Below are 19246 nucleotides of genomic sequence, written 5' to 3'. Positions count from 1 at the left end.
AATAAAATGACATAAAGGAAGGAAGGAAGCTTTTGCCTGGTTGCCTTCATTGTAACTGGCAAGTTCCTCTATCCTGTTCCTGAGACATCCCTTCACTGGTATTAGAATCTACTTCTCAGGTATTCCAAGAGAGACTGAAGACTGGCAGCCTCTAGGACTCCAGCACCAGACTGGGACTGCTGAGAAATCCAGTCTCGGGGACTGAACAACACCTGGATCCCTTGCTTTCCTTCTGGAGACATCCATAGTTGGATTACTCAGACTACAGCCTGTAAGCCACTCTAATAAATCCTTTATTGTATTCATTCTATCAGTGCTGTTCCTTCAGAGAACTCTGACTAGATACCTGTTCTTTAAAGGTTCTATTAATCCCCCACCCCAAAGGACACAAGAACAGAAAAGGCAAATAAGATCACATCAAATTAAAAAGCTTCTGCACAAAAGAAGCATTCATCAGAGAGAAAACCTAAGAATGGGAGAAAATATTTGCAAATTATATAATCTGACAGGGAGCTAATATTCAGCAAAACTCTGAAAAACTGAAAGAGCAAAAGAAAGAAAAGAAAAATCAAGCAGCTCGATTAAAAATGGGTAATAAACTTTATTACAGTTTGGATCTGGAATGTCCCTGAAAATCTCCTGATTTGGAGGAGGTAAGGCCTAGTGTGGAGTCTGGGGAAGCAGGTCACTGGCAGCACACCTCTTATCTTTTAGCTCCTAGCCCCTCCCCTGTCTTCTTTCTTCTTGGCCACAGTGAAATAAGCAGCTTTGCTCTACAAAGCTCTACAGACTGTAATTTCCTGTCTTGTCCACAGGACCATAGCAATAGGGGGGAAGGGAGACCAAATGAACTACAACCTCTGAAACTGTGAGCAAAAATAAATCTTTGCTCTTTTCAAGTAGTTTTCCCAGATACTGTCACATCAGTGGTAAGCTAACATAACCCAAACAGACATTTCTCAAAGATAGACAAATAGTCTATGGGAGTATAAAAAAGTGTTACTAGCATCACTAATCATCAGGGAAATGCAAATCACATCACACTAAATTATTATCCTATTCCATTAGGAATGCCTATTATCAGAAGCACAGAGAACAAGTGCTGGCAAGGACATACAGAACAGGGAACCCCTTGGGCTGGTGAGATGGCTAAGTTGACCTCTGACCTATGCATGCACACCATGGCACACATGTACTGTATCCACATCCCTTCTCAAATCATACAAACACACATTAAAAAGTTTACAAACAGAGATTCCTACACACCAATGATGTGTATTAGTATAGCCATTATAGAAAACAGTATAGAAATTCTTAAAAAAAAAAAAAGAAAAAGAAACTATCAGATGATTTTGCAATTCCACTATTGAATATTTATCCAAAAGAAATAATTCAGTTTGCCGTAGATAACTGTACTTCTGTGTTTACTATAATACTATTCACAATAGGCAGGAAAAAGAAATAGTCTGTTTACTAGTGAATGAATGGATAAAGAAAATGTGGTAAATGTAAACAACAGAATACTACAGAGGATAAAATCCTACAATTTGTGATCCTGTCTGGAAATAGAGATTATGCTAAGTGAAATAAACCAGGGAGAAAAAGACAAGTAACTCATAATCTCCTATGTGGACTCTAACACTGCTGATCATGCAGAAGTTGAGAACAGAAGGAAGACCTAGGTTGGTCAACAGGCTGCTCTAAGTTATAGGTAGATATGAGTAAGGAGTTCTGGGACGTTAAAGCACAGTCAAGTGACTGCAGGTAACAATTATGTACTGTGTATCTCAAAAGTCCAGCAGGGGGAACTTAGAATATTTTCACAACAAGGGAATGGTTAAGTGTTGGAGGAGATAAATATGTGTAGCCCCATTTCAACAACACAAAATGTATGCATTCATCAAAATACCACATGTACCCTATGGATTTTTATGTTACAAATCTGTTTAGAAGTACACTTAATTAAAAACCTAAAAAAGAAACTACCAAACTTTAGTTGGGGATGGGGACATAGCTCAGTGGTAGAGTGCTTGCCTAGCATGCTTGAGGTCCTAGTTCAATCCCAAGCGCTATAAAACAACAAAACAAAACTTCAATTAAAGTTAGTGCTGAAGGGATTGTGGTCACTTTCTCAATCACATCCAGGTTTTTCTATTTTCTAAAAATATAAATTATTTTATTGAAAGAGATCAGTCTTTTTAACTTTTCCAAAATTAGGACAACCTAATCTAATTGTCTTCCTTCTGCCCACTTGCTTCAGCCTTTCCCTTTGATTCTTCCCTTTGAACTGATTCCTCCCTGTCTGCTTTCAAGCATGCTCCAGTTTCCCCTATCAACTCCTATACTCTTTCTGTTTTCCTTTCCTGCCAAATTTCTACAATGAGTGCTTTTTAGCTTCCAACTGGTCTTTAACCCTTTACAATTTTACCTTATTCTGTCCACTCATGTGAAAAAGTCTACCAATGTGACTGCCTGTCACTTAAAACTATGTGGGAGCCAGGCATGGTGACAGTCTGTACTGCAGCACTCTGGAAGCTAAAGCAAGAGGCTGTAAATTCAAAGCCAGTCTGGACTACAGAATGAGACTTTGGCTCAAAAGGCAAGAAACTTAAAAAGAAATGAAAGACAGAAAAGGAAAAAGAAAAACAAATAACCTTTCCGTACCCCACTAAAGAAAACAAAAACCCCTTCCAGGAACCTTTTAGCACTTGATGCTCACGGAGAGCACCCCGGCCAATGGTAAACGCTGGTAAGCTGTTACTTCATCATCTCATGGTCCTTCTCCATTTTGACACAACTATCCTGACTTTCCTTGTTCGCTTCCCTTCTCTGGTTACTTCTCCTTTAACAACTCTTTTCTCTTTACATGAACATTGAGGGGAATGTTTTCACAGCTTCAGTTACTCCTCTAGATCTGGGCTCTCTTCTAACTTGTTCTGTACTTGGCTTCCATATCCACTACTAGTTTCTAATCGACATGATTAAAACAAATATCTTCAATTGTCAGTCCAATAATGGCATTTCCTAACTACCATATTTGAATTAGTAACACCCAAAATTTTCTCAGACTTATTATTATCAGGGGCTGTTTTTATTCCTCTTTCCTTCCTTCCAACAGGTCACTAAGTAGACTTGAACCTTCCATCAAAAAAGCCTCATAGCATGGGGCTGGAGAGATGGCTCAGAGGTTAAGAGCACTGACTGCTCTTCCAGAGGTCCTGAGTTCAATTCCCAGCAACCACATGGTAGCTTACAACCATCTGTAATGAGATCTGGTGCTCTCTTCTGGCCTGCAGTCATACATGCTGTATACAAAATAAATAAATAAACCTTGAAAAAAAAAAAAAAAGAAAAAGAAACATTTGATTTAAAAAAAAAAAGCCTCATTGCTTCAAATCTAATTACTGCAAGAATTATCAGGTCTTTTTTTCTGTTATGAGTCTTCTACTGATCCCTATAAATCATCCTGCATAATAACAACTGCCTATAGTGTTCATGGAACAACACTAATACAGAATTTCCCAAGTTATGTTTAAATTACATAAATCTTAAGGATGCCTTACTCTGTTCAAGTTAGTCTGGCTATAGTGCATGTTAAACTATTTATTGGAAGTCTATACCTAAAAAGGCTCTGAGACTTCAATTATGTTATCTAATTCTGTGAGAGCCCTTTTTGGCTATCATAGTTTTGGGGAGTGATTGATATATGTATACTAAACTACATAAGCATTGAACACTCTTGTTATCAGGTACCATAATTGTGGGGTACTTTGTTGTGAAGGGTGAGAAGCCAGGAATAGTGCTTCATACCTATAATCCTAGGACTTAAGAGGCAGAAGCAGGAAGATCAGGAGTTCACTGCCATTTTCAACTACAGAGCAAGTTTAAGATTAGCCTAGAGTACATGAGATTATCCCCCCTCAAAAAAGAGAAATAAAAATGAGTAGTCCCAGCTACTTTTTAATGAGGGAGGAGTAGAATTGGGAATGTCAAATAATAGTAATTGTATAAATAATCTTATAATAAATCTGCAGTATTTCAGGCTCTGATCTTCTCCCTATGCACACACATACATAAACATATACATCTGTACTTTTATTACAGCTGAGAAATGAATTTGCCCTGAAATCAACAACAAAAATGCAAACAATGAGGGCTGGATTCTAGGCATCCTCTTTCTACTGTCTATAATCTTAACCAATACACTAGACTGCATCCGAATCAACAGGAATGAATAATACATAGATGATGCATATACTCTGGAATAAATAGATCTTCTAGCTAATGATTTCTGGTTGACTTTCTAGTCTAAATTTATTTTCTCAAATGTGAAATAGAATATTATTGTGAAGATTAGAATGAGATTATAAACATTACTGCTATTAACACTCAGCATTTACATAAAACATAAATATGTATTAGTGCTTTGGAAAGCAAACTGAACAACAGAACGCATATAAAATATAACTACATCGTGTGCCAAGTTTAGATTGATTAAATAATTTACCATCCAAACCAAGACACTACTGAAAGTGAGAAGAGGTATTATGAAAAATTATGCTAGGACAACAGGCATAAACTAAGTCTGTCCTACGCAATCAGGTATTTGTCCTCAGTTCTAATGTTTACTGTCCTACATCTATTTTTTCAATAATTTCTTTCTATAAAAATTATCAACTACTCATTATAAAAAAATGAATAAACTATAGACACATTATAACATGAATAAACTTCAACTATATTATGCTAAGTGAAGGAAGCTAAAATTAAAAGGCTATTTTCATGACATTCTAAATAGCAAAAGTATAAATGTGGAAGGAAACATCAATAATCCCCAGAGACTGTAGGCAGGGAAAAGTTTACTTCAAAAAAATAAGGAAATTTTTGAGGAAGAGAGATGTTTTATGCTTTAATATAGTAATGATTGTACCATTATATGCAAGTGACAACTCATAAAAATAGTATCTCAATAGCCCACCTTTAAGGAAATTGGGGAATAAGATAGGTGTGTAGTTTAGCGGCAGAAAATGGATAAGGACTTGGATTCAATCCCCAGCACAAGGGGAAAGTAGGGGAGAGAACCTATGACTTTTCACTAGCATTCTTAGACACCACGCACTTGCTGGATAGAAATGAGGAACTATGGGCTCATACCCATTCTCTTCCCTTTAGAAACTAGTCTATTCTGGAGTCCTGAAAGTTTCAGAACCATTCCTTAAAATACCTAGATTATACATTTGTACTGAATGGAAATTACCAAAGCCAGACCAACTGGTTCTAGTACTCAACTGTGTGGGCTGGATCTGACTCTGCAGACCAAGCTGAAGATATTCTCAGTGCCCTTTTTATGCAATGGCATGTGGGAGTTTTAAAAGCTGAATCAGCAGAGGCCTCTGGGCTCCTTCCATGCTCTCTCAACTCTCTGGGAACCTTACTGCTCACTGTATAGTAGTATGTGCCACAGCTTACTGAGTAAAAACTAAACTCTTTTCAAACTTAAAGACCAGTGTAGCTTAAAGATCAGGTACAGCCAGGCAGTGGTGGCGCACACCTTTAATCCCAGCACTCAGGAGGCAGAGCCAGGCGGATCTCTGTGAGTTTGAGGTCAACATGGTCTACAGAGCGAGATCCAGGACCAAAACAACACAGAGAAATCCTGTCTTTTTTTTTTTTTTTTTTTTTTTTTTTTGGTTTTTCTAGACAGGGTTTCTCTGTGTAGCTTTGCGCCTTTCCTGGAACTCACTCGGTAGCCCAGGCTGGCCTCCAACTCACAGAGATCCGCCTGGCTCTGCCTCCCGAGTGCTGGGATTAAAGGCGTGCGCCACCACCTCCCGGCTGAGAAACCCTGTCTTGATCCCCACCCCCAAAAAAAGATCAGGTACAAAAGAACCAGGCTGAATTTCCCACCTTCCCTCTCGAACTATCTATGTAACTCTGGAAATAGCTGTTTTAGTTTCTTCATTAATAAAAGTAAATATATTTATGTAATTTACCTTGACTTATTCCAAAAGAATGAAAAAACCTACAAATAACAAAATAGGACCTATAATAGAGGATAAAATTGGAATAAAGAGAAACAAGAATAAATAATCATCAAACTGCAGATGCTTAATCTTTTTTTTTTTTTTTTTAAAGATTTATTTATTTATTATGTATACAGCATATGTAACTGCAGGCCAGAAGAGGGCACCAGATCTCATTACAGGTGGTTGTGAGCCACCATGTGGTTGCTGGGAATTGAACTCAGGACCTCTGGAAGAGCAGTCAGTGCTCTTAACCTCTGAGCCATCTCTCCAGCCCCGAGATGCTTAATCTTAAGAGAAAATTTTTTCTTTGAGACAGAGCTCACTATATAGCCACTGACCTGGAACTTGGTATATAGTTAAGGCTGGCATATGTGTCCTGAGGACAAAATTCAGGTCACTGGGCTTGGTAGCAAGTGCCTCAACCCACTGACAGAGCTCTTCAGTCCAAATTTACTTTAAAATTATTATTATTGTTCTTGGTGGTGGTGTTGGTAATGGTGTTGGTGGTAGTGGTGTGTGTGTGCCTGCTAGGAACAGGACTTCTAAAAGGCAAATATGTCTAGAGGGCTGTGGTACAAGGCCACTTTTGCTGGCTATAAGAGAGATCTCTGGCACAAAGAGAGCACAGAGCTCTTCTTAAAGAGTTGAAAATGTTTATGCCTGAGATGAGAGTAAGTTCTCCTTAGGCAAGAGATATACTTTTACATATAAAGCAAAAAACAACACAGTGTCTTCTGGAGGCAAACTGAAATAAACCAGAGTAATCTGGGGAAAGTAACTTGGGCCCATGGAAACTATGGCATGGTTCATGCCAAGTTCCAAAGCAACCTTCCTGCAAAGGCCACTAGACATAGAATTTGTGTGTGATGGTGTACCCTTCCCAGATTTAAACTAATGAAAAGTAAATAAACAAAATTAGAAAACATAGCATATTCCACATTTAATTTACTACCTACTGTATGTCAAAATATGGACAAGTAATATATGCCTTATTTCTGAGAAGAATGACAAGAAAGCCAATAGAAATTAATTATAGTAACAAAAAAGTCATGGTCAGTATTGGTTATTAGAAGCCAGAAGCAGTGTATCTCACGGGGCACTCAAGTATTTGGAACATATCCCGGGTCACCTTAGGCCTGAGTCCTGATGACAAATGGGAAATTTTTTTAATGAAATAAAAGGGGGCTGGAGAGATGATGGTTCCGTGGTTAAGAGCATGTACTGTTTGTTCTTCCAGAGGATCCAAGTTCAATTCCCAACACCCACAACAGGTGGCTCACCATCACCTGTACTCCAGCCCTAGCGGCATCCGATACCCCTGCCCTCTGTCCTCAGGTACACATATCTACACAGACACTACATATAATTCAAAATAATAAAAATTAAATTTAAAAATGAGATAAAAGAGAGATCTCTGGGACAACCACAGTAAAAGTCTTACGCATTCAAATATAAGAATCTAGGGCTTATTTTCAAGTCTTCTAAAAAAATCTGATCAATTTGAGCATAAACAGAAAGCCAAAAGAGAGAAAGTGATAGTGATCATTACTGGAAATAGATTAAGCTGACAACATCCATCCCAGTGATCAACTACAGCATCACAGAAGAGAAAGCTGGAGATATGTTTCCTGGGATACAACAGGAAATGTTTTACAACACTACTACTAATAGATATTTTTGCAATGCAATCTAATGACCACTTTCTACCAGTGATCAGTTTAAAAGAAATAATAATAGTACAGGAGGATTTTTTATTGCCACCAGGTATTATTTGTTACTTTTCTCAGTGTTCTGACAAAAAGCAAACTTAAGGAAGGTTTACTAGGGCTCACAGTTCAAAAGTGTAGTTCACCATGTTGTAGAAATCATGGCGGCAAAGCTTGAGAAGCTGGGCACACTGCATCTAAAGGTAGAAAGCAGGAAGGGAGGAAGTCTGCTGCTCAACTCTCCTTCTGATTCAGTACCAGATCAAAGAATGGTGCCACCCACATTGACAGTGAATCTTTCTACCTCAGTTAACATAATCTAGATAATCCCTCAACAGTATGCCCAGAGACTTGTCTCCTAAGAGATCCTAGATCTTTTCAAGTTGGTAAGTAATAACCATTATAAAGAGCAACTACAAAAATCTGAAAATGGAAGTATCTGGAGACAGGACTTACTTTCTTGAATAGATACTTTGCAAGGGAAAGTTTTACTGCTTTAATTTTCTAATTAATACCTAATTTAATAATGAAGTGTTTAAGCCATTTGCTCTCAAAAAGACTATGCAACACGTTTGTCCTGGTTAAGGTTTCTGTTGCAGTGATAAACACCATGACAAAAAGCAACAGGAAGGAAAGGGCTTATTTCCTCTTCCACTTTACAGTCCATCATTAAGGGAAGCCAAGGCAGGAACTTGAAGCAGAAACCACAGAATATTGCTTACTGGCTCCCTCCCAAGCTCACACTCAGCCACCTTTCTTATACAGCTCAGTCCTAACTGCCTAAGAATAGCACTGCCTACAGGTCAATCTAAAGGAGACAATTCCTCAACTGAGGCTCCGTCTTCCCAGATGACTAGGTCTGTGTTAACTAAATTAGACAAATAACATTCCAATAATTTTCAAAGAAACAATACGTATTTGTTCATACTGGGAACTGAACCTAAGGCCTTGCAGACACCAGGCAATTAAGTGTTCCATCGCTGAGCTATGGTTCCAGCTTTTTTCTGGTTTTTTTTTTTTTAACTTTCCTTTTGAGACAGCCCTCAAATCTGCACTCCTCTGCCATAGCCTCCAGAGGAGCTGTGATTACAGGCCTTTGTGCCTTCCTGTCTTGTTTTATAAACAGCAACTCCCATTTTAAACAATTACATTTACTAAATTCATAACAAAATAAACTTGGCAAATATGCAGGGATTGACAGCCATCCCTACAAAAACTTCTAAAGCAGGCTCCTGTCAGTGAAAGTGGAAACTGACTACTATCTGCATCCTTAATAATAAAAATGTGTGCTAAGGCCCTGCACATGCTAGGCAAGTGCTCTACCACTAAGCTATATCCCTTTAAAACATGATTCTGGCCGGGCGGTGGTGGCGCACGCTTTTAATCCCAGCACTCGGGAGGCAGAGGCAGGTGGATCTCTGTGAGTTCGAGGCCAGCCTGGTCTCCAAAGCGAATTCCAGGAAAGGCGCAAAGCTACACAGAGAAACCCTGTCTTGAAAAAACCAAAAAAAAAAAAAAAAAAAAAAAAGAAAACATGATTCTGTATTATTCTTTCAATCTTTAAAAACTGACACATTATGAATATAAAATTTTAGTTTTATCCAAGATTAAATGAGGGAGCAGGCTCAAAGTGCACTACAGGTGCATCATGGCATGCACACATGGCACACACACACTAAATGCAAAAACAATTAGTGACGTTATAATTTTTTTGTTATTAAGCTACAAAGAAAAGGCCATATGATGAAAAGGGGAAATACAGATACAGGGCACTTCAGGCAAGCGTAATCTCAGCAAAGGGAGGTCTGGGGTAGCAGGAACTTGTCTCAAAAAACAAAACAAGGAAAACAAAAAGCCCCAAAGTCAGAGTTACTGAGTTTGAATTCTATTATAGTTTTTTGTTTGTTTTGTTTTTTGAGACAGGGTTTCTCTGTGTAGCCCTGGCTGTCTGGGAACTTGATTTGTAGATCAGGCTGCAGGCTGGCCTGGAACTCACAAAGAGCCACCTGCCTCTGCACGCCCCGCCCTGCCCCTCACAGTGCTGGGATTAAAGACATTCACTATCACGCCCAGCACTATAGTCATTTATTAGGTGTGTGATCCTACTTGCTATTTTCACAGGAGAGACTAAAGAAACCATCCATTGGTATGTGGAGAGTGTAGAAAATTTCTTAATAAAGAAAAATGAAAAAAAAAAAAAAGAAACCATCCATTTGGTCACGGTGTTTCTCATAAGAAAAAATAAATCATGTGAAAGAATACAAAGTAATTATAAAGAGCTGGGTGAAGTGACATGCCTTTGATTCCAGCACTTGGGAGGCAGAGGCAAGTGCAACTCAGTGAGTTCAAGGCCAGCCTGGTCTACATAGTGAATTCCAGGACAACCAGAGCTACACAGTGAGACCCTGTCTTGTGAAAACAAAACCAATTATAAAAAGAAAACTTGCCGGGTATTGGTGGCGCACGGCTTTAATCCCAGCACTCGGGAGGCAGAGGCAGGTGGACCTCTGTGAGTTCGAGGTCAGCCTGGTCTACAGAGCTAGTCCAGGACAGGCTCCAAAACTACAGAGAAACCCTGTCTCGAAAAACCAAAAAAAAAAAAAAAAAAAAAAATGGGGTTGGGGGATTTAGCTCAGTGGTAGAGCGTTTGCCTAGCAAGCGCAAGGCCCTGGGTTCGGTCCTCAGCTCCGGAAAAAGAAAAAAAAAGACCCCCTCCCCCAAAAGAAAACTCTGAAGCCATTCTAGGAAGAACTTTTGGTGTCATGTATCGTGTCCCCCTACCTCCTCACAGCAACTAGTAGTTTCTTACCTCATTGCTGACCATAGCTTTAAACTTCCCAACCTTTCTGGTTATGAAATTCTATCATCCCAAGGTTTATGGCATGAAGAACAGACAAACAAGCAAGTATAATGCAGTATGTTAAGTGTGATGGCCATTCTTGGTTGTCAACTTGACTATATCTGGAATGAACTAAAATCCCGAAATAGAGGGCACACTTGTGATCTGGATCTTGAGGCAGGAAGGCACACCTTTCGTCTGGCTACATCTTCTGCTAGAAGTCTAGATAAGGACAATGGAAGGAAGAGATTGTGCATTCTTCTTTCACCCGCTTGCCCTAGCCTTGTCAACACGTCCACTCCTTCACTGGCACTGGAGCCTGCTTCTTCATGATTCTGGCATACAGTATCTACAGAAGACCAGCTGAGCTCCCCAGCCTCGTGGGACCGAGCAACTACTAGATTCTTGGACTTTCCATTTTTGGACTGCAGACTGTAAGACATTCCAATAAATTCCCATATATATATATGGGGGGGAGGGAGGGAGGGGGAGAGGGAGAGAGGGAGAGAGAGAGAGAGAGAGAGAGAGAGAGAGAGAGAGAGAGAGAGAGAGAGAGAGAGATTGATTGATTCATTCTATAAGCTGTATGACCCTAGAGAACCCTAATACAGATGTTTGGTACCAGAAGTGTTGTAACAGACCTGACCATGTCTTTGGAAGGACTTTGGAACTTTGGGCTAAAAGCGCCACTGAGTGTTAAGAGCACTGAGGGATATTCTGAGGAAGCTTGGAAAATAAGAATGTTGCAAGTAGTACAGAGCATGGAAGCCTGGCCTGTGAAGTTTCTGAGGGAAGTTTAAAGACACTATCAGGGCCATTTGTTATTCTGAATTAAGATTCTGTTCCAGTTAGCTGAGGCTGAAGAATCAGCTGTTGTTAACAAGATACCAGAGCTACTAAAGCTAAACTTTGCTTTGCTGGAATACTCGATGCTAGTTAGCTGGAGCTAAGAAATTAGTGGTGACTAAGAAGAGACCAGCATCACTGAGGTGATATCTTCTGGAAAGTATTTCCTAAGAGCACAAAGCAATTGTCTTCCAGAGGTGGTCAAAGTTGTACCTCGTGCTGGCAGCCAGACTTGGTAATGTGTAAGAGTCACCAGGTGGTTCTGGTTTTGAGGGCATGAAGAGCAGCTGAGGCTTGGCACTGTGAGAGGCCATTGGCGAAGGTGCAGCCTCAGTGGCAGTTGAAGGCCAGGACTGAAGGGGTCATGCAAAGAAGCTGAGGCTTGGCACCATGAAGAGAGCCTATGAAAAACTACTGGTGCAAGTGCAGCCCAGGTGCAGCAGAAGAGCCCAGTGTTTTGGAGGTGCCAGTACCATGGGATGACCAAGAACAGCAGCAGCAGTGGAGTAGAGCCAGCCAGAGCCTAGAAGACAGGCTATGTGTGCTGCAGAGGGCAGAGCCTGAGAAGTGACCCAAGCCCTTTGGAGGAGTCCAGAAGGTCATGAGTAAATCCCAGAATGTTGGACATTGAGTTATTTATACTGTTGGAGTTTGGTTTTTCTTGCTTCAGATTGTAACAGTGCTCTGATTTTTCCCTCTTGAAGAAAGTATTTAATTTAATTTTGATCAGCCAGAGATGAAAGACTTGTACTTGGTGCACGCCTTTAATCCCAGCACTTGGGAGGCAGAGGCAGGTGTATCTCAGTGAGTTTGAGCCCAGCCTAGTCTACAAAGCGAGTTCCAGTCAGGAATGTTACACAGAGAAACCCTGTCTCGAAAACCAAACAAACAAAAAGAGTGAAATTTTAATGTGTTTGAATTTGTAAAGACTGTGGGACTTCTAAAGTTATTTGTGAGATCTTGGGGGTGAATAAGAAATGAAGGGTTGTGGCTTAATAGTGATGTGTTTGTGTGTCAAGTTGACAAGGGGTCAGTTGTGCTGGCTAGTTTTGTGTGTCAACTTGACATAAGCTAGAGTCACCAAAGAGGAAGGAGCCTCAATTCAGGAAATGCTTCCAGGAGATCCAGCTGTAAGGCATTTTCTCAATTAGTGATCAATGGGAGAAAGCCTTGCCCAGGGTGGTTGGAGCCATCCCTGGGTTGGTGGTCCTGGGTTCTATAAGAAGGTGGGCTGAGTAAGCCATGGGAAGCAAGCCAGTAAGTAAGCAGCTCCCCTTCATGGCCTCTGCATCAGCTCCTGTCTCCAGGGTCAGCCTTGTCTGAGTTCCTGTCCTGACTTCCTTCAGTGATGAACAGCAATGCTGAAGTATAAGCCAACTAAACCCTTTCCTCCCCAACTTGCTTTTTGGTCATGGTGTTTCCTCACAGCAGTAGAAACCCTAAGATATTAAGTTTGGTGATATTACTGAAGATCTATCCAAAAGCTTGGCAAGAAAACTGCCCTTTTGTGTTTTGTGTTTTGTTTGTGTGTTCTTGGGTTATTTGTTTTTGTGGGGTTGGTGTGTGTGTGTGTGTGTGTGTGTGTGTGTGTGTGTGTGTGTGTGTGTGTGTTTTCCCCTTTGAGATAGTGTATCTCTATGTAGCCCTGGTTGTTCTGAACTTGCTATGCAGACTAGGCTGGCCTGGAATTGACAGAAATCTGCTTCTGCCTCCTGGGTGCTGGGATTAAAGGTATGAGCCACCACACCCACTGAGAAAACTGCTCTTTACATTAAGTTATGCAATAGAAAATGGGTTTGGAGAGATGGCTCAGTGGTTAAGAGCACTAGCTGCATTCTTAGAAGATCTGGGTTCAATCCCCAACTCACACATGGTAGCTCACAACCATGTGTAACTCCAGCCCCAGGGGATTCAAAGCCCTCTCCTGTGCCATCTCTGTGGTCACCAGGCACACAGGTGGGTGCACAGACAAAACACCCATACACATCAAATAAATACCATTAATTTACTTTTAAAAAAGAAACAGGAAATAGGTTTAAAGCAAGTTATCTACAAGCTCATCTTTTTTTTTTTTTTTTTTTTTGGTTTTTCGAGACAGGGTTTCTCTGTGCAGCTTTGCGCCTTTCCTGGAACTCGCTTTGGAGACCAGGCTGGCCTCAAACTCACAGAGATCCGCCTGGCTCTGCCTCCCGAGTGCTGGGATTAAAGGCGTGCGCCACCACCGCCTGGCACAAGCTCATCTTTTAAAAACGTTTTGAATTAAAACACAATTATACCATTTCCCCCTTCCTTTTGTTTCCTCCAACCCTTTCCATGTCAGTCCCTCTCAAATTCCTGCTTCTTTTTGTGATTGTTTTACACAGATGCATTCACACACCTAAGTATATAAACACTACCTGCTTAGTCTGATTAGTGTTATATATGTGTATGTATATGATTTCAAGACTAACTACTTTGTACCAGACAATCAATTAGGAGGCTCATCCCAGGGGAAGACTATACTCTCTAACTCTCAGTATTCCCTGGTTACTTACAGATCATCTTAGAGTTAACATACTCTCTAACTCTCAGTATTCCCTGGTCACTTACAGATCATCTTACAGTTAACATACTCTCTAACTCTCAGTATTCCCTGGTTACTTACAGATCATCTTACAGTTAACATAGCTTCTACCCAACAGGATTTGCACTGTGATTCTCAGTGAGTATTTTTAATCACTGTGTAAAGTTTACTTTCATAATTATTAAAGTATCAAAACAGAGCAGACATATGCATCCCAGTTCAGAGCGGCAAAACTTATCCTAAGAACAAAAAACTCCCTGTGGTTTATTTAATACTAAGTCAGATTCAAAAGGACTGCACCATTCTCTAAATTTGGGATTTAGTCTTGGGATTTAGAATTCTCTAAATTGAGAATATTTAGTCACAAGTCAGTAGGAGATGGGCTGCTCACAAGGATAGTACACTCATAAAATGAAAAAGACAGTGATCTGTCAGGAAAGAACACTAATAAAATTCAAAGACATTTAGAACTGTCAAGTTATGAGGATCAATTATGACAAACACTAAACTATGCCATGTAAAGTCAGTTTTTCTTTCAGATAAATGATAAGTTGGTGTATCATCCTTTGGGGTTTGTTTATTTGTTTGTCTGTTTGTTTGTTTTGGGAACAGGGTCTCAGGGAGCCCAGAATGGTCACCAAATTGCTATGTAGCCGAAGAGGACCTTGTCCTGTCTCCGCCTCCCAAGTGTGGGGGTTTCAGGTATTACCACGCCTGGGCTTTGACTTGTCTTGAAGTTGAAGTTAGATATGGTCATGTGGCTCTGATCAATGAAGCCCTTAAAAAGGCTCCCCACCCCCACGCGCTTTTTTTTTTTCTAAAGACAGACTCATACCATACCTCACACTAGCCTGTAACTCACTATGTAGACCTAGGCTAGCCTTGAACTCACTCAATCCTACTTCAGCCTACCAAGTGCTGGGATTACAGAAGTCAACCTACCACACCCTACTTTAAATAAATGACCAGTTTGTAATTTCTACCAGTTTCACCTTTATCATGACAGCTTGCCATAGGTCAGAATATCGGAACTCTGCAGATACATTCCTGAGCAAGGCCAACACAGAACAAAGCCCCCAGACAAATGTATATCCCGAATCAAGGCAAAACAAAGCACTGAGACCTGGGGACTGTTTGCTACTGCAAAATAATTTAGTCCTTCCATACTGATAAGCCATACAAGTAATGTTGTGTGTACAGAATGATTTAGTCCATTCCATTAAATATGATATAAATTGATGCTCCCAAAGAGACATAATTTCTTTCTAAGTATTACTTAAGTTTCCAAACAAGTCTGTCAATAAGATTAAAAATTATTTATATGTAGTATCAGTAAACCAATAACTCACTCAATGAATGTCACCCCATAAAGGTTGAGAAATGGTCTGCCAACCTCTCTTCATCTCAAAACATACTTTCTAGGTGAGAATCACTCCATTTTCCATGTCAGCCATCAGGTAATTATTAGGCCTAGTGTAGGGAATCACATAAAAGATAAATACATTTTTTTTTCCTTTTTTCTTTTTTAAAGAGACAGGGTGTCAGTGTGCAGCCCTGGCTGTTCTGAAACTCACTACATAGACCAGGTTGGCCTCAAACTCAGAGAAATCCATCTAACTCGGCCTCCTGAGTGCTGGGGTTAAAGGAGAACTATTCTTGAACTACTTCTTACTTGAGAACCAGGATGTCCGAAACAAAAAGGCCAGGGATTTTTCAGCTACTATCCCGTGAATCTTCCATGGATAAAATGCCAAATTTTGGTCAATACATAAGACCTATTTTTACTACAATAAAATATTATGTTGGTGATGGTAAGTAGTGTAGGGAATAGGCAGGGTGCAGGTTTTTCTAGTAATGAACAAAATTATATTTCAGGATTAAGCAGCACAGACAGGGAAGTACTTTCATAGTTCAGAAAGGCAGACCCAGAAGTGTGGATGCTTCACTACCACTGCATAACATTTCTACATTGTAGGGCTGTATTCTGGTTGGTCTGTACTCTGAATTCTTTCCAGGTACTTGGAACATGTGGAACATTCTTGCAAGCTTGTTTTCCTCAACAATCACCCATTCTTTCATTTCTTCATTCACTTAACAGCAAGTATCAAATGCACGTGCTGAATTAATGGCCACTGGAGGCCTAGGGAAATACGTGTGCTGAGTTAATGACCACTGTAGCCCTAGGGAAAGCCCTAATCCTATGGGGGAAGGGGTGGCACTTTTACGGATAACCTCGGAAGAAATCCTTCTAATCAATTCACACTAAGATGTGAAAAACTACTTCTTTCCCTCCTCTCCAAAAGCATCCCCTTGAAAAGTTCAGAGATTTTACAGATTCACCACTTCTCAAAACTGGAAAGACCTTGGAGATAATTTCAGTTTACAGATGAGATTAAATGACCTGAATCCCAGAACACTGAATTGCTAACAGGAGAGCCTGGTTAGAGCTGTGACTTCAGTAAGAATGCCTACTAATGAAGCTGCAAGCGGAGTCTCAAGAGAAGTGACAGAAGAATCATGCAGGTCATGGGTATCTGGGAAACTAGCTCAAGGCAAACGAATTTCAGGTAATGAATAACACATAAAGGAGGAGTCACAGGGGAAGGGAGTCAGTCACACAAGACCTTTCAGAACAGCCTTTACTCCATCTCTACACTCAATGACTCAAAAGCAAGTTCAATAGATTTAACAAAAACATTTCCAAAGAATATACTTAGAAAGAACAAGAAACAGTAAGCACAGCATTTGAACCTGCTAAGGAAAAGTCAAATTAGATCCTATCCAATCACCACAGTACGCTCCTGGTTTAAGGTATGCCTTTAAAGTCTGCTTTCCTGAAGATGTGGATGAGAGAACCTCTCTCAAAAAACAAGGTGGACAGCTTCTTAGGAACTTCCAAGGCTGACCGCTGCCCTACAGACACACCTGGGATGCTGAAGCACAAAGATTACCACGATTACTGGCCAGTCTACACCACAAAAAATGAAGCCTTGTTAAAAAAAAGAAACAAGAAAGAAAGCAAGTAGTTTTTTTAATGGTTTTATATACTGGGAAATCCAAGATTCAAAGGCCACATCTAGTAAGGACTTTCTTCCTACAATAACATGGTGGAAGATGGGGGGGGGGGGGTAAATGAGAAAGTGACAAAAAAAAAAACAAAAGAGGACAGTGTATAGTTGGAACTGGGATTACAGACTTGTGACACCTCACCTACCCTTCGGGGGCTTTCTTTACAATGTGGACTCCAGGATCAAACTCAGATTTATCAGGCTTGCATCCTAGGGTAGCTGTTTCTTATGAGGAGCTGTGTGGTTGTAACATATTTATAGGTACTCCAGCCTGTGGTCAGTAGATTGACAGTATCACCCCTCCTCAAGAGTTTCACATCCCCAAATGTCCTATAGAGGGGAAAATACACTCCGCTGAGACCCAAAGACATAAAAGTTCACAAACTCCCAAATCCTTGTGCGCCCGAGAGCTCTGTGAATGTCTACGTATGTGTGTATCAGACCTCTCTGACATGTCTCATTTACAACATTCCCCAGTCTTGCTTCATATAATATTAACCAACGTGAACTTTCAAAAGACCAGGCCTACTGTTCCCAAAAGAAGTATTTTTTTTTTCTGGATTCCTAGTCTTTGAACAATTTCCTCGAAAACATACCCTACCTCTCCTTCTATTAAATGTCTTATAAAAGCCTTTCAATTGTTGGCTCTACAGCAACTTTACTCAGTTCAGGCTATCATTCAGATAACTACTGAACCAACGAAGGAAGAGTATCACATATGGTTTTTGTTACTAATTTCACACCAAATTAACTTCGTATTTGTTGCCTGGCACATTTCTTGCATATAGCTGACTAGATTCAGTACTGTGCTGGGCAGCGAGGCAATCAAAACCTTGGTAAGTGATGACTGAAGTTTAAAGGTTTTGGTATTAATAAGCGTGAACTGCTGACTACTCATGAAGTGGGTTTGCTTTGGGGCTGCATTTCTTTTCATGGAGTTATTAAGTACATTCATTTCAAATACAAAATAGTGTACCATAGTTTTAAAGGAACATATGTTTCCAGCTGTTCTCCACAATCTCTAAAAAGAGACCCTACAAATTTTATGAATTCTATTCATCTTAGAAACACCTAATTTGGGGGGAGGGGCCCGGGCACAAAACTTAAGTGTGGTCAATATGAGCAGAGAATGTCATTGGTGTGTGGGGCTGATTTTGTGTACACAAAGGTATACTCACATAAATATCTCCGAAACTGAAGTAAATAAAAAGAAAACACTTTGTGCAGTAGTAAGAGCGAGTCAGAGGAGGCAGCGGTGTGGCCTCCGTGGGTTCCGAGTGTATCAGTGTACCCTTGCACATATTACTTGACTTCCCTGAGCCTGTATCCTTGTGGAAATGACGATAATAACATTACCTATTCCAAAGCAACGCTCTTAAAACAATTCAGTACATAGAAAACAAAATAAATATCACTCGTCGTAGTTTATTACAAGGCCAGCTACTGGCCAAGTAAAAGCCTCTGTGCATGAACTTCTGACTCCAAGAAGCTGATTGAACAGAAGAAAAATTCTGAATGATGTCACCCAAGTTGCAGGTATTAAGGAGGACTAGTGTCTCAGAACACTTTAAAGTACGAAATTGGCGACAATTACAGAACTAATTTCTCTTCCAACTACTCTTTCTCCATAATCTGCAAAGAAACGGATACAGATATGTTTTCAAGGAACTTTATAAGCCACTAGAAAACAACTCAACTCTTTGTTATCTCCATACGTAAGCCCAGTTAAGCGCCTAGGTACAATTACAGAGTAACTTTTCAGAAAGTACAACGAGGTCTTAAACGTTGCAGTCAACAACTCTTAGGCAGCTATGTCAAAATTTCTGTCCTGAGACACAAAAGCCGATCTGTCTGGGAACCAAAAAAAATCCCTCCGAAAATAAGGAAATGCCTCAGCCGGGCCTAGGCAGCTCTCGCGAAAACCTGTCTTCCTCGCACAGCAACGCTCTCACGCGTCCCGTCCTTCCTTCCTTCCCCGTCGGGTGTAGATGTCGACTCCACCCGAAGAGAAAGCAGTGACAGCAGGTTTGGTCCACGCCTCTCCCGCCAGGACCCCTGAGGCCTGCAGCCCCAACCACCCTGCCGTGGCCCGCTCGGGGTGGCGGGGGGGGGGGGGGGGGGACTCCGCGGGAGACCGGCGGCCCCACCCGCCTGCGCCCCGCCCCGCCCCCGGCCGCCCTCCCCGGGAAAGGCCGCCG

The 19246-nt window shown here is 40.7% G+C and overlaps 1 protein-coding gene across 2 annotated transcripts in view; it reads right to left on the bottom strand.

Annotated features, from left to right (window-relative positions):
• Positions 1 to 19246, bottom strand: part of Katnbl1 (katanin regulatory subunit B1 like 1) — a 36688-nt gene that overhangs the window by 17206 nt on the left and 236 nt on the right. The window contains exon 2 of one of the 2 annotated variants that reach the window (XM_052723957.1): positions 17195 to 17378. The exons of the other annotated variant lie outside the window; for it this stretch is intronic. The gene's annotated coding sequence lies outside the window, so the exon portion shown is untranslated. The remainder of the gene's footprint in view (positions 1 to 17194; positions 17379 to 19246) is intronic. 2 annotated transcript variants of the gene reach the window in all.

Source organism: Peromyscus californicus, unplaced genomic scaffold (genome assembly GCF_007827085.1).
Source record: "Peromyscus californicus insignis strain IS unplaced genomic scaffold, ASM782708v3 Scaffold_7__1_contigs__length_154581171, whole genome shotgun sequence".
In the NCBI taxonomy this organism is placed as follows: domain Eukaryota; kingdom Metazoa; phylum Chordata; class Mammalia; order Rodentia; family Cricetidae; genus Peromyscus; species Peromyscus californicus.
This window is presented reverse-complemented; position numbering and strand designations above follow the sequence as displayed.